Genomic DNA, 12,530 nt, shown 5'->3' on the forward strand with positions numbered 1-12,530 from the left:
GCTCCTGCTCCACTCAGCCCAGATCCACAGCTCTACTCAACACACAGGTGGGCACTAACCTAGAGCTAATCTGCAATTACCGCACACACAATACACTAGAACACACAAACATGCAAGCAAGCACACACACACACACAAACACACACATATGCATGTACACACACACACACACACTTTGTGGTCAGACTTACCCCTCTCCTGAGGCATGGGGGACTGCGTCAAGGGGGAGTGAGGGACATCTGACGTGTTGACGGGGATCTGGGGGGCCATCTGGGACCCTGTAAAGAAACACAGGAGGACAGAATGCAGTGAGACACATGTTATTAGCACAAAAAGAGAGGGGACATGTTTTAGGGTAACACCACTCCGTAAACTGACGGAAAGCATAGGCCGAGCTGCTGTACTGTATCATCTGTGACAGTTACCTTCATTTTAATCTAACAACAACGAAACGCTTTGGCTGAAATGGATTCCTCATCCTTTCCCAAAGCCCAAGGTGAGATGAGTCAAAAACAACGAATTATTCTCAAAACATCCGTTTTTGCCCTGAAATGACATATTCTACTATAGAAGGACACACAGGTAAAGGATTCGGTCTCTGTCTAATTCTATTCTCCTCTATCCACATTTCATCCTCCTCCGAGGTTATTCAATTAAAACGGCTTTGTCCCGGGTTTATAAAAAGACCATAGACAGGCCCGCATAACATAGCAAAGGAGCATGTGTGCCTATGAAAATGTCTCTTAGTACAGTGCAACATAGAACCAGTCATCACTGTGTGGATCTCGTATGGAAGCAGTGTAATTAGGGCAATCCTAATATAAACAAAGCCATCAAGGTGTATTGATCCCTGATGCTCCTCTTGTGCATTAGAAACCCATTACAGACCAGTGGGGCTGATTAGGGGAACGGAAGATGGACGTTTGTGGATTGATTTAACCCAGAGGAAGGTAAAACAGGTGCACCTCCCTCACCTCCCTCTGCTACTGAGGGCTTGAACCAATGGAGAAAAAAGGAAATCATTCACGACAACAACATTTTGTTCCAAAATATGGGGAATGTGTGGCTTTCCTTTTCCTAGCCACCGTGCTTCTACACCTGCATTGCTTGCTGTTCGGGGTTGTAGGCTGGGTTTCTGTACAACACTTTGAGATATCAGCTGACGTACGAAGGGCTATAGAAATACATTTGATTTGATTTTGACTTTAAACAGAACCAGAAAATGAACAGCAAATTAAAGTATATTTACACTGAACAAAATTATAAACACAACATGCAACAACTTATTTCAAAGATGTTACTAAGGTACAGCTCATATAAGGAAATCAGTCCATTGAAAGACATTCATAAGGCCCTAATCTATGGATTTCACATGACTGGGAATATATTCTTTTAAAGGTAGGAGCGTGGATCAGAAAACCAGTCAGTATGTGGTGTGACCTCCATTTGTTTAATGCAGCGCAACACATCTCCTTCGCATAGAGTTGGTCAGGCTGTTGATTGTGGCCTGTGGAATGTTGTCCCACTCCTCTTCGTTGGCTGTGCGAAGTTGCTGGATATTGGCGGGAACTGTAACACACTGTCGAACATCTTGATCCACAGCATCCCAAACCAGCTCAATGGTGAGTATACAGGCCATGGAAGAATTGGGACATTTTCAAGATTGTAGGAATTGTGTACAGATCCTTGAGACATGGAGAGGAATGGCACGACAATGGACCTCAGGATCTCTTCACGGTATCTCTGTGCATTCTAATTGCCATCAATAAAATGCAATTGTGTCCATTGTCCGTAGTTTATGCCTGCCCATACCATAATCCCACCGCCACCATGAGGCACTCTGTTCACAACATTGACATCAGCAAACCGCTCGCCCACACAATGCCATACACGCGGTCTGCGGTTGTGAGGCCGGTTAGATGTACTGACAAATTCTCATGTTGGATGTGGCTTATGACAGAGAAATGAACATTTCATTCTCTGGCAACCGCTCTGGTGGACATTCCTGCAGTCAGCATGCCAATGACACGCTCCCTCAACTTCTGTTGCATTGTGTTGTGTGACAAAACTGCACACACTAGTGGCCATTTATTGTCCACAGCGCAAGGTGCACCTGTGTAATGATCACGCTGTTTAATCAGCTTCTTGATATGCCACACCTTTCAGGTGGATGGATTGTCTTGGCAAGGAAGAAATGTTCACCAACAAATGATGTAAACAAATATGTGCACAGAATATGAGAGACATAAGCTTTTTGTGTGTATGGAACATTTCTGTGACCTGGAAAAATAGCACCAGCACTTTACATTTACATGTTTATATTTGAATATAAAATGTGATTGTATTTGTGTTCAGTGTACATGACGCCCTATGTGGAGCACACACTGTTCTCGGTGCTGTACGTGTGAAGAGAGAGAGAGGGAGATACATAGAGCACAGAGGAGATGGTCACTGTGTGCAGTGGTAAATACATGACTGGAGGTGGCACACACTCCACGTAAAACAAACCCAATTAAGTCAATGTAATTACTTTGTATAAACTGCATAAACAACATTTCCATCCACCCGCCTGCCCACACATACACACATTAACACTTACATACACAGAGATACACACACACACACACACACACACACACACACACACACACACACACACACACACACACACACACACACACACACACACACACACACACACACACACACACACACACACACACACACACACACACACACACACACACACACACCACCACAACTTGCTCCAGCAGCAACTCTTGGCAGAGAGAATGTTCGATTAGCGAGTGTGTCACCCTGTTCCGGGGAGGGGAAACATCAATGCAGCACTAACACTACAATAACAAAAGGACATCACTCTCTTCAGCCTCCATCACACCAGTGGCTGGGAGCCTCAGAACACACACCAGCCAGCCAGAGGAAGACGTGGGGTAAACTAAGTGGAGGGGCATGAAGAGTCATGTTCCCGGTCCTCAGAGGGCTAGGGGAATATGGGGAAAGCAGGGTGGACAGGCTCAGCCCTTGTGTCAGCACATATTTTCAGAGGGTGGATTTTTGGTTGTTGCATCGGGGGCACATTAGAGACGTTTACAGACCCAGTGACCCGTGACAACACCCCCTCTGCAAGGTCACCTTTACCCTCGTGCCCATCTCCTCTCTCAGCTAGGCAGGCGTGCTGCAGTTGGTGAGGGGGCTACAATGGGCTACAGTTGTCACATCATGTTTGAGCGGGTGGGAGGGTGGTGTGTGTATCTGAGGGATGACAGTGGGGGTGAGGGCATGCATAGTGAGTAGCACCCTCTATCCTCCACTGCACTCTCTTCATCCCTATGTAGATGAGAGAGAGAGAGAGAGAGAGAGAGAGAGAGAGAGAGAGAGAGAGAGAGAGAGAGAGAGAGAGAGAGAGAGAGAGAGAGAGAGAGAGAGAGAGAGAGAGGAGGGGGAGACAACAGCCTATGGAGGGGAGAAAAAAGACAAGAGGTGAGAGGAAAGAGGGAGGAGGAGGGGAGAGTACAGTAGGGAGATAAGTAGAATATCTGAGGAAAAGGATAGAAAGTAGAAGAGGGCAAGACGAATGGAATTCAGTACCAGAAATCACTTCCTCTCCTCTCCTCTCCTCTCCTCTCCTCTCCTCTCCTCTCCTCTCCTCTCCTCTCCTCTCCTCTCCTCTCCTCTCCTCTCCTCCACCTTCATTTTTAATGAGCTCCATTGAATAATCATCTGAGAATAAAACAAACAGACAGTCCAGAAGGCCTGGCAGCACGTGTAAGACCGAGTCTGATTAATAATTCAACGATCAGGAGGCTTTTCTCCTCAGCCTCCTGCCTCAGCGCTGCCTCCGTTGCAGAGAGAAGCAGGTTTAAATGTCAGCAGGCTTTACCTTAATCCCCCAACCCTCTGCCTCTCCAACACAGCATCTTTATTACCAATGACTGGCAACATTAGGGTGTTTGTTCACATGTCTGCTTGTGCTAACCGAAAGTGACTATAGCATGTGGAGGGTAGCTTGAAAGACGTGACTGTTGGAGGCTTTTTTCCACAACAGGAGTGATTCTGTATTATTACTGGCACAAGGAAAGGGAATGTGTTGGGGGGGGGCATCCACAGGTGCTCCAGAACACAATTAAACGTTCTGTCAATCAGGCGGAGCACAATGGCTGGCTTGATATCCTTCTCCCTCTCCTTCTCCCCTTCTCTCTCAAACAGCATCAGGAGTAATTTACACCTCACTATCACTCTCACCTAGGACCTAGCTGTTACACACAGGTCAGGATCATCCACGGGAACACACACGTATACACACGCACATGTATACGCACGCACATGTACACACACAGTGTAAATTTAAAGCATAACGAAGTTTGTGGATGAACTAAGAGTATATGGGCACAGTATGCTGCATTATCTCACTACAGAAGTTAGAGAGGAAGTAACTGCGTGTTTGAAAACCCACCACTACTTGTGAAGAGGAAGGAGAATAAGATATCTACAAATGAGAGCCAAGTGTCTTTGAAGTGGTTCAGGAGTAAAATAAAAAATAATTGTAATTTCCATTTTGAAAATGTTTAACAAGAACAACTTTTCCCACGATAGAAAGTGAAAGGCCAAAAGCAATGGAGTTCATGCATTTTTAGATAATGCTACTACTAAAACCCAATAAACTTTCAAATATTCCTCGGCAAGGATTGTTAGGGCAACGCAAGTCCCTTTGAAGAGAGGTTTCTTCTTTGAAGCTTTTTTTGGAAGAGTTTGAAACGTAAATGCCACTGAACTGAGTTCAAAGACACACACAGGTACTTGTGGCCATATTCCTCTCTGCTGTTCAGGGTTACCAATATTAAGCCTCTGCGTGCGTGGTGCATCCCATGCAGATTCACCGTCAGCTCAGACCCACTGAGTACTGTATTTGATGATGAAAGGGAGGTGCGCACAAACACACACACAGTTGGATGAGCAGAAGCCGTTCTGAGTAAGTTCATTAATAGCACTGAGTGCTACTGGACTGACAGGAGAATGAGGGAGAAGGGCTTGTTCAGTAGCCCCCCAGGTTGGTAGAATACACCCTGCAGGCACACACACACACACACACACACACACACACACACACACACACACACACACACACACACACACACACACACACACACACACACACACACACACACACACACACACACACACACACACACACACACACACACACACACACACACACACAGGCAAGGTAATGCTAGTGTGTCTTTGGGGTCTGTAAGCCGTAAACAGCGGGTGGCAATAATTGTGGTTTAGGTCTCAATGAGCATAAGTCAATGATTTTCCAACCTGGGGCTACCGTCAAATGTGAGTTACCGCTCCCTATAGGAGGCGGGGGAAAGTGCTGGGGCGGGAAAATGCTCTCCCATGGACCCCATTACTAAGCTAGCGCTGAGCTGGGCTGGGGGAGGTACGGCAAGGAGGAGGAAAAGTGCAGCTTAAGGTAAAAGCGAGACAGAGAGAGAGAGGGGGGGGGCAGCGTCAGAACAGCCAGCCAGTGTACCATGCTGCCTGCTGCAGGAAAATAATTGTGCACACCTCTCCAGGTTCCACTCAGCCAGCCAGACCAGCGCAGAATGGGATTTCTCTAAAAGGCCGATACAGCAAGCTAGCATTTTGATTCTCCTTTTAACAGGCAGGCTATCCTAGAGCAGTTTCACTTTGTACTGTACCAACCAGCAGGAGGCCAAGCTCCAGACCAGAGGGGTGTGGAGAAATGGAGAGAGAGAGAGGAAAGGAGGAAGGGAGAAATAAGAAGGCATAGGACAGGAAGAGGGGGACTCAGTGGGAAGTATGCTCCAGTGCTGTTCTGGCTCGGGAGGGGACAGAGGGACGGCCAGAGGCAGTGTTCCACACACACAGCCACTGAGGGACTGGCCATTGGAACTACCACTGGATGTACATTCACTAATGCTGCGCCACACTCCAACTAAAACGAAGGGATCTGGGATAACTTTCACATCTAATAGCCGTAGCATATGTCTAGAGCAATGTTTTGCGTCTGCATTTTTTGGTTTGTTCCTTGTACTGTATCACAATAGGACTACGCCTCGGCTATGAGTGATTAAGCCAACATAGATGCTCAGTTGTATCTCCCATTGATTCAATGATTTATTTTTGATCTTTCCAGACCTCACAGAACCCAGTCTATCAGCTGTGTTTGCTGCAACATCTTAATTACCATAGATACACCCCCTACCCTAAGTCTACATGTGTTAATTAAAGCTAATGTGGCTGGCTAGTGGAGCACTGGAGGAAGACTGAGAGGAGGAGAAAGGGGCAGTGTGTGTGTGTCCTCCTCCCTCACCCTCTATCCGAAGATGCTCTCTCTCACGCCGTGACTCGCCCTGACCTTTCGGAAGCTCCTCTAGCCCTGGAAGCACTTGAAGCGGGCACAGATAAACAGCTTACTCTCCAAAGCAAGCGCTCGTCAGAAAGCTTCAATCACATCTTTAGAAGAAAATGAGGCAGTGGAGGAGGGCTGGGGAGAGGACGAGGGCTGGGGAGAGGACGAGGGCTGGGGAGAGGACGAGGGCTGGGGAGAGGACGAGGGCTGGGGGGAGAACATGGGCTGGGGGGAGGACGAGGGCTGGGGAGAGGACGAGGGCTGGGGAGAGGACGAGGGCTGGGGAGAGAACATGGGCTGGGGAGAGGACGAGGGCTGGGGAGAGAACGAGGGCTGGGGAGAGGACGAGGGCTGGGGAGAAAACGAGGGATGGGGAGAGAACGAGGGCTGGGGAGATGACGAGGACTGGGGAGAGAAGGGCTGGGGAGAGGAGGGGTGCTGGGGAGAGGACGAGGGCTGGGGAGAGGAGTAGGGCTGGGGAGATGTTGAAGACTGGGGAGAGAACGAGGGCTGGGGAGAGAACGAGGGCTGGGGAGAGGACGAGGGCTGGGGAGAGAACAAGGGCTGGGGAGAGAACAAGGACTGGGGAGAGAAGGGCTGGGGAGAGGAGAGGTGCTGGGGAGAGGAGTAGGGCTGGGGAGATGACCAGGACTGGGGAGAGGAGTAGGGCTGGGGAGATGACGAGGACTGGGTAGAGAACGAGGGCTTGGGAGAGGACGAGGGCTGGGGAGAGAACGAGGGCTGGGGAGAGGACGAGGGCTGGGGAGATGACGAGGACTGGGGAGAGAAGGGCTGGGGAGAGGAGAGGTGCTGGGGAGAGGACGAGGGCTGGGGAGAGGACGAGGGCTGGGGAGATGACGAGGACTGGGGAGAGGAGTAGGGCTGGGGAGATGACGAGGACTGGGGAGAGGACGAGGGCTGGGGAGAGGACGAGGGCTGGGGAGAGAACGAGGGCTGGGGAGAGGACGAGGGCTGGGGAGAGGAGTAGGGCTGGGGAGATGACGAGGGCTGGGGAGAGGAGTAGGGCTGGGGAGATGACGAGGACTGGGGAGAGAACGAGGGCTGGGGAGAGGACGAGGGCTGGGGAGAGAACGAGGGCTGGGGAGATGACGAGGACTGGGGAGAGAAGGGCTGGGGAGAGGAGAGGTGCTGGGGAGAGGACGAGGGCTGGGGAGAGGAGTAGGGCTGGGGAGATGACGAGGACTGGGGAGAGGAGGAGGGCTGGGGAGAGGAGGAGGACTGGGGAGAGGAGGAGGGCTGGGGAGAGGACGAGGGCTGGGGAGATGACGAGGACTGGGGAGAGGAGGAGGGCTGGGGAGAGGAGTAGGGCTGGGGAGAGGAGAGGGGCTGGGGAGAGGACGAGGGCTGGGGAGAGGAGTAGGGCTGGGGAGATGACGAGGACTGGGGAGAGGAGGAGGGCTGGGGAGTGGAGGAGGGCTGGGGAGATGACGAGGACTGGGGAGAGGACGAGGGCTGGGGAGAGGACGAGGGCTGGGGAGAGGACGAGGGCTGGGGAGATGACGAGGACTGGGGAGAGGAGGAGGGCTGGGGAGAGGAGTAGGGCTGGGGGATGACAAGGACTGGGGAGAGGAGGAGGGCTGGGGAGAGGAGGAGGGCTGGGGAGATGACGAGGACTGGGGAGAGGAGGAGGGCTGGGGAGAGGACGAGGGCTGGGGAGAGGACGAGGGCTGGGGAGAGGACGAGGGCTGGGGAGAGGACGAGGGCTGGGGGAGGAGGAGGGCTGGGGAGATGACGAGGACTGGGGAGAGGAGGAGGGCTGGGGAGAGGAGGAGGGCTGGGGAGAGGAGTAGGGCTGCAGAGAGGAGGAGGGCTGGGGAGATGAGGAGGACTGGGGAGAGGAGAAGGGCTGGGGAGAAGAGAAGGGCTGGGGAGAGGAGGAGGGCTGGGGAGAGGAGGAGGGCTGGGGAGAGGAGAAGGGCAGGGGAGAGGAGTAGGGCAGGGGAGAGGAGTAGGGCTGGAGAGAGGAGCAGGGCTGGGGAGAGGAGTAGGGCTGGGGAGAGGAGTAGGGCTGGGGAGAGGAGGGGGCTGGGGAGAGGAGCAGGGCAGGGGAGAGGAGTAGGGCTGGAGAGAGGAGCAGGGCTGGGGAGAGGAGCAGGGCTGGGGAGAGGAGTAGGGCTGGGGAGAGGAGTAGGGCTGGGGAGAGGAGCAGGGCTGGGGAGAGGAGAGGGGCTGGGGAGAGGAGGAGGGCTGGGAAGAGGAGTAGGGCTGGGGAGAGGAGTAGGGCTGGGGAGAGGAGTAGGGCTGGAGAGAGGAGCAGGGCTGGGGAGAGGAGCAGGGCTGGGGAGAGGAGTAGGGGCTGGGGAGAGGAGTAGGGCTGGAGAGAGGAGCAGGGCTGGGGAGAGGAGCAGGGCTGGGGAGAGGAGTAGGGCTGGGGAGAGGAGCAGGGCTGGGGAGAGGAGCAGGGCTGGGGAGAGGAGAAGGACTGGGGAGAGGAGGAGGGCTGGGAAGAGGAGTAGGGCAGGGGAGAGGAGTAGGGCAGGGGAGAGGAGTAGGGCTGGAGAGAGGAGCAGGGCTGGGGAGAGGAGCAGGGCTGGGGAGAGGAGTAGGACTGGGGAGAGGAGGAGGGCTGGGGAGAGGAGGAGGGCTGGGGAGAGGAGGAGGGGGGGAGAGGAGCTAGGGGGGAGAGAGGAGCAGGGCTGGGAAGAGGAGGAAGGGCTGGGGAGAGGAGGAGGGCTGGGGAGAGGAGGAGGGCTGGGGAGATAGGGCAGGGGAGACGAGGACTGGGGAGAGGAGAAGGGCTGGGGAGAAGAGAAGGGCTGGGGAGAGGAGGAGGGCTGGGGAGAGGAGGAGGGCAGGGGAGAGGAGTAGGGCAGGGGAGAGGAGTAGGGCAGGGGAGAGGAGTAGGGCTGGGGAGAGGAGCAGGGCTGGGGGGGAGAGGGCAGGGCTGGGGAGAGGAGTAGGGCAGGGCAGGGGAGAGGAGTAGGGCTGGGGGAGCAGGGAGGAGGAGGGCTGGGGAGAGGGTAGGGCAGGGGAGGAGTAGGGCAGGGGAGAGGAGTAGGGCAGGGGAGAGGAGTAGGGCTGGAGAGAGGAGCAGGGCTGGGGAGAGGAGGAAGGCTGGGAAGAGGAGGAGGGCTGGGGAGAGGAGGAAGGATGGGGAGAGGAGGGGGCTGGGGAGAGGAGTAGGGCAGGGGAGAGGAGTAGGGCTGGGGAGAGGAGGAAGGCTGGGGAGAGGAGGAGGGCTGGGGAGAGGAGTAGGGCTGCGGAGAGGAGGAGGGCTGGAGAGAGGAGGAGGGCTGGAGAGAGGAGGAGGGCTGCGGAGAGGAGTAGGGCAGGGGAGAGGAGCAGGGCTGGGGATAGGAGGAGGGCTGGGGAGAGGAGTAGGGCAGGGGAGAGGAGTAGGGCTAGGGAGAGGAGTAGGGCTGGGGAGAGGAGGAGGGCTGGGGAGAGGAGGAGGGCTGGGGAGAGGAGCAGGGCTGGGGAGAGGAGCAGGGCTGGGGAGAGGAGCAGGGCAGGGGAGAGGAGTAGCGCAGGGGAGAGGAGTAGGGCAGGGGAGAGGAGTAGGGCTGGAGAGAGGAGCAGGGCTGGGGAGAGGAGTAGGGCTGGGGAGAGGAGTAGGGCTGGAGAGAGGACTAGGGCTGGAGAGAGGAGCGGGGCTGGGGAGAGGAGGGGGCTGGGGAGAGGAGTAGGGCTGGAGAGAGGAGTAGGGCTGGGGAGAGGAGTAGGGCTGGGGAGAGGAGGAGGGCTGGAGAGAGGAGGAGGGCTGCGGAGAGGAGGAGGGCTGGAGAGAGGAGGAGGGCTGGGGAGAGGAGCAGGGCTGGGGAGAGGAGCAGGGTTGGGGAGAGGAGGAGGGCTGGGGAGAGGAGTAGGGCAGGGGAGAGGAGTAGGGCTGGAGAGAGGAGCAGGGCTGGGGAGAGGAGCAGGGCTGGGGAGAGGAGTAGGGCAGGGGAGAGGAGTAGGGCAGGGGAGAGGACTAGGGCTGGAGAGAGGAGCGGGGCTGGGGAGAGGAGGGGGGCTGGGGAGAGGAGTAGGGCTGGAGAGAGTAGTAGGGCTGGGGAGAGGAGGAGGGCTGGAGAGAGGAGGAGGGCTGCGGAGAGGAGGAGGGCTGGAGAGAGGAGGAGGGCTGCGGAGAGGAGGAGGGCTGGGTGGGGGGGGCTGGGGGAGGAGAGGGATTGAGTGGGGATGTGGCTATGCTAGATGGACCTTGATGGACCTTGGAGGAGAATAAGAGAAAGGCGTTGGATTTTGTAAGGCGGGCAGCTCAAGCAGTGGCAGTGTTGGGTCATCAAGGAGTGAGGATGTCGTCTGAGTCCATTAGTAGTAATATAACAGTGAGTGGATCTTCTGCAGCTTTCATATACAACCACACACTTACTAAGGTGGCAGAAAGCCTAGTGGTTTGAGCTTTGGGCCGGTAATCAAAAGCCCACAAGGTGAAAGAATCTGTCGGTGTGTCCTTGAACAAGGCACTTAACCAGCATTTGCTCCAGGGGCGACGTACTACTATGGCTGACCCTGTATCTGTCGTATGTGACAAAAACACCATCACACACACACACAAATATCCCTAAAAGAATGTCACTCTCCTACTACAGATGAAGTTTGTTCATTTGAGCTAGTTTGCGATAGCAGGAAAATAGTGGACATTTTGTAGGGGTTGATACATTTTTCGTAAGGGAAAATAAAGTCTAAATTTAAAAGTGGAAATTATAAACTTACGATGCCTTTTTCAAATCCAAGTTAAAGATTTCCTGCATTGCACAGTACAGTCTTAGAGGTCAAAGGGCAGTTTCATCAGTTGGTCCCTGAGGCCCGTACACACACAGGGTTACATCACCATGGTGATCAGAGAGACAACAAGGAGAAAGGCTGTGTCGCCCTAAGACTGTCTGTCAATGGGGTGGACACACTGTCTGTCAACACCCCTGAACAACAGAACATACAAGCATCAAAGTGAACAGAATCATAGAGAGAGGGGATGAGGGATCACTAGTTACATCCCTACTGCGATGTTGGACTAGAGACTGTGAGAGAGAGAGAGGCTTTGATAACCAGCAGTGGACAGAGATGCAGAGATATCGTTCAGTGAGGAAACGCTGGGTGTCTCGCAAAGCCCCAAAGTCTCTCCTTCTCCTCATCCTTCACAGCATACTGAGTGCGCTCAGAGCGACTGATGGATTTCCTCAACGCGCATCCCATTCCGCCTGGCATACAGATGAGAGTAATGCCGTTTGCGTCCCCCGAAGCCGAAAAATGCGGGGTGTTCCGAATTGGTTTAGAGACATTGGTGCTGAGCAATGTGATTTCTGCTATGACTGTCACAAATCTAGCGCAACAGGAAAATCAATTTGCTGTGTGTGCCTCCTCCTGGCTCGAGGAGAATCCAAATGTCAGGAAACCCAAGATCATTTGACAGTCTATTCTATTTTGCTTCACGGAGACTGAGAAACTGCAGGGGGCGAGAGAGAGAGAGAGAGAGAGAGAGAGAGGAAATGAAAAGCGGGATGCCAGGGGAACCAGAGGCTTTCTACGACTCCGAAATCAATATGTCCTTCTGTAGGCGTGTTTGTCTCTAAGGCGGCGTACACACCATTCTCTGTCTGTACTGTCTATCACTGAGGTGATAGTGTGTGTGTCCGTGCAAAATTAATGTGCAGCGTCTGTGTGCATGCATATTGCCTGTGGAAGTGTGTTTGTGGGAGCATGTGCATTTATCTGGTGTGCGCTGCATGTGCACTGTCAGTCAGTGTGTGTGTTAATGAGTGTGTGTGAAGGTGTATATAGTGTGTGTGAAGGTGTATATAGTGTGTGTGAAGGTGTATATAGTGTGTGTGACAGACAGATGAAAGGCTGACACTGTGAAATTGCTCTCCTCTCTGACCATTGTCAGGGGTGACAAGTGTCCCGTGAGCGCTCGGCCGTGTGACATGTGCATTGTGCCGGTAAGCGAGGCAGACCTGACAGCCGCCGTCTGAGGGCGATAAACCACAGCCCCGGTCACATCACGGTCAAAGCGCAGTGGCGTGCAGTAGAGCAGACCTGACCAGTGACAATTCCACAGACTGGACCATGCTACTCTGCGCCTCCAGGTCACTGTTATGGAAGAGTGACCCTTGAACTCGAGGGCGAGGGACAGCCAGTCGGCCACATTCCGCACAGAGGCAGATGTCTT

General features: G+C 53.9%; 1 pseudogene; it reads right to left on the reverse strand.

Moving 5' to 3' along the window:
* Positions 1–12,530, reverse strand: part of LOC124046349 — a 228,665-nt pseudogene that overhangs the window by 53,176 nt on the left and 162,959 nt on the right.

Source organism: Oncorhynchus gorbuscha, linkage group LG10, assembly GCF_021184085.1.
Source record: "Oncorhynchus gorbuscha isolate QuinsamMale2020 ecotype Even-year linkage group LG10, OgorEven_v1.0, whole genome shotgun sequence".
Lineage (NCBI taxonomy): Eukaryota > Metazoa > Chordata > Actinopteri > Salmoniformes > Salmonidae > Oncorhynchus > Oncorhynchus gorbuscha.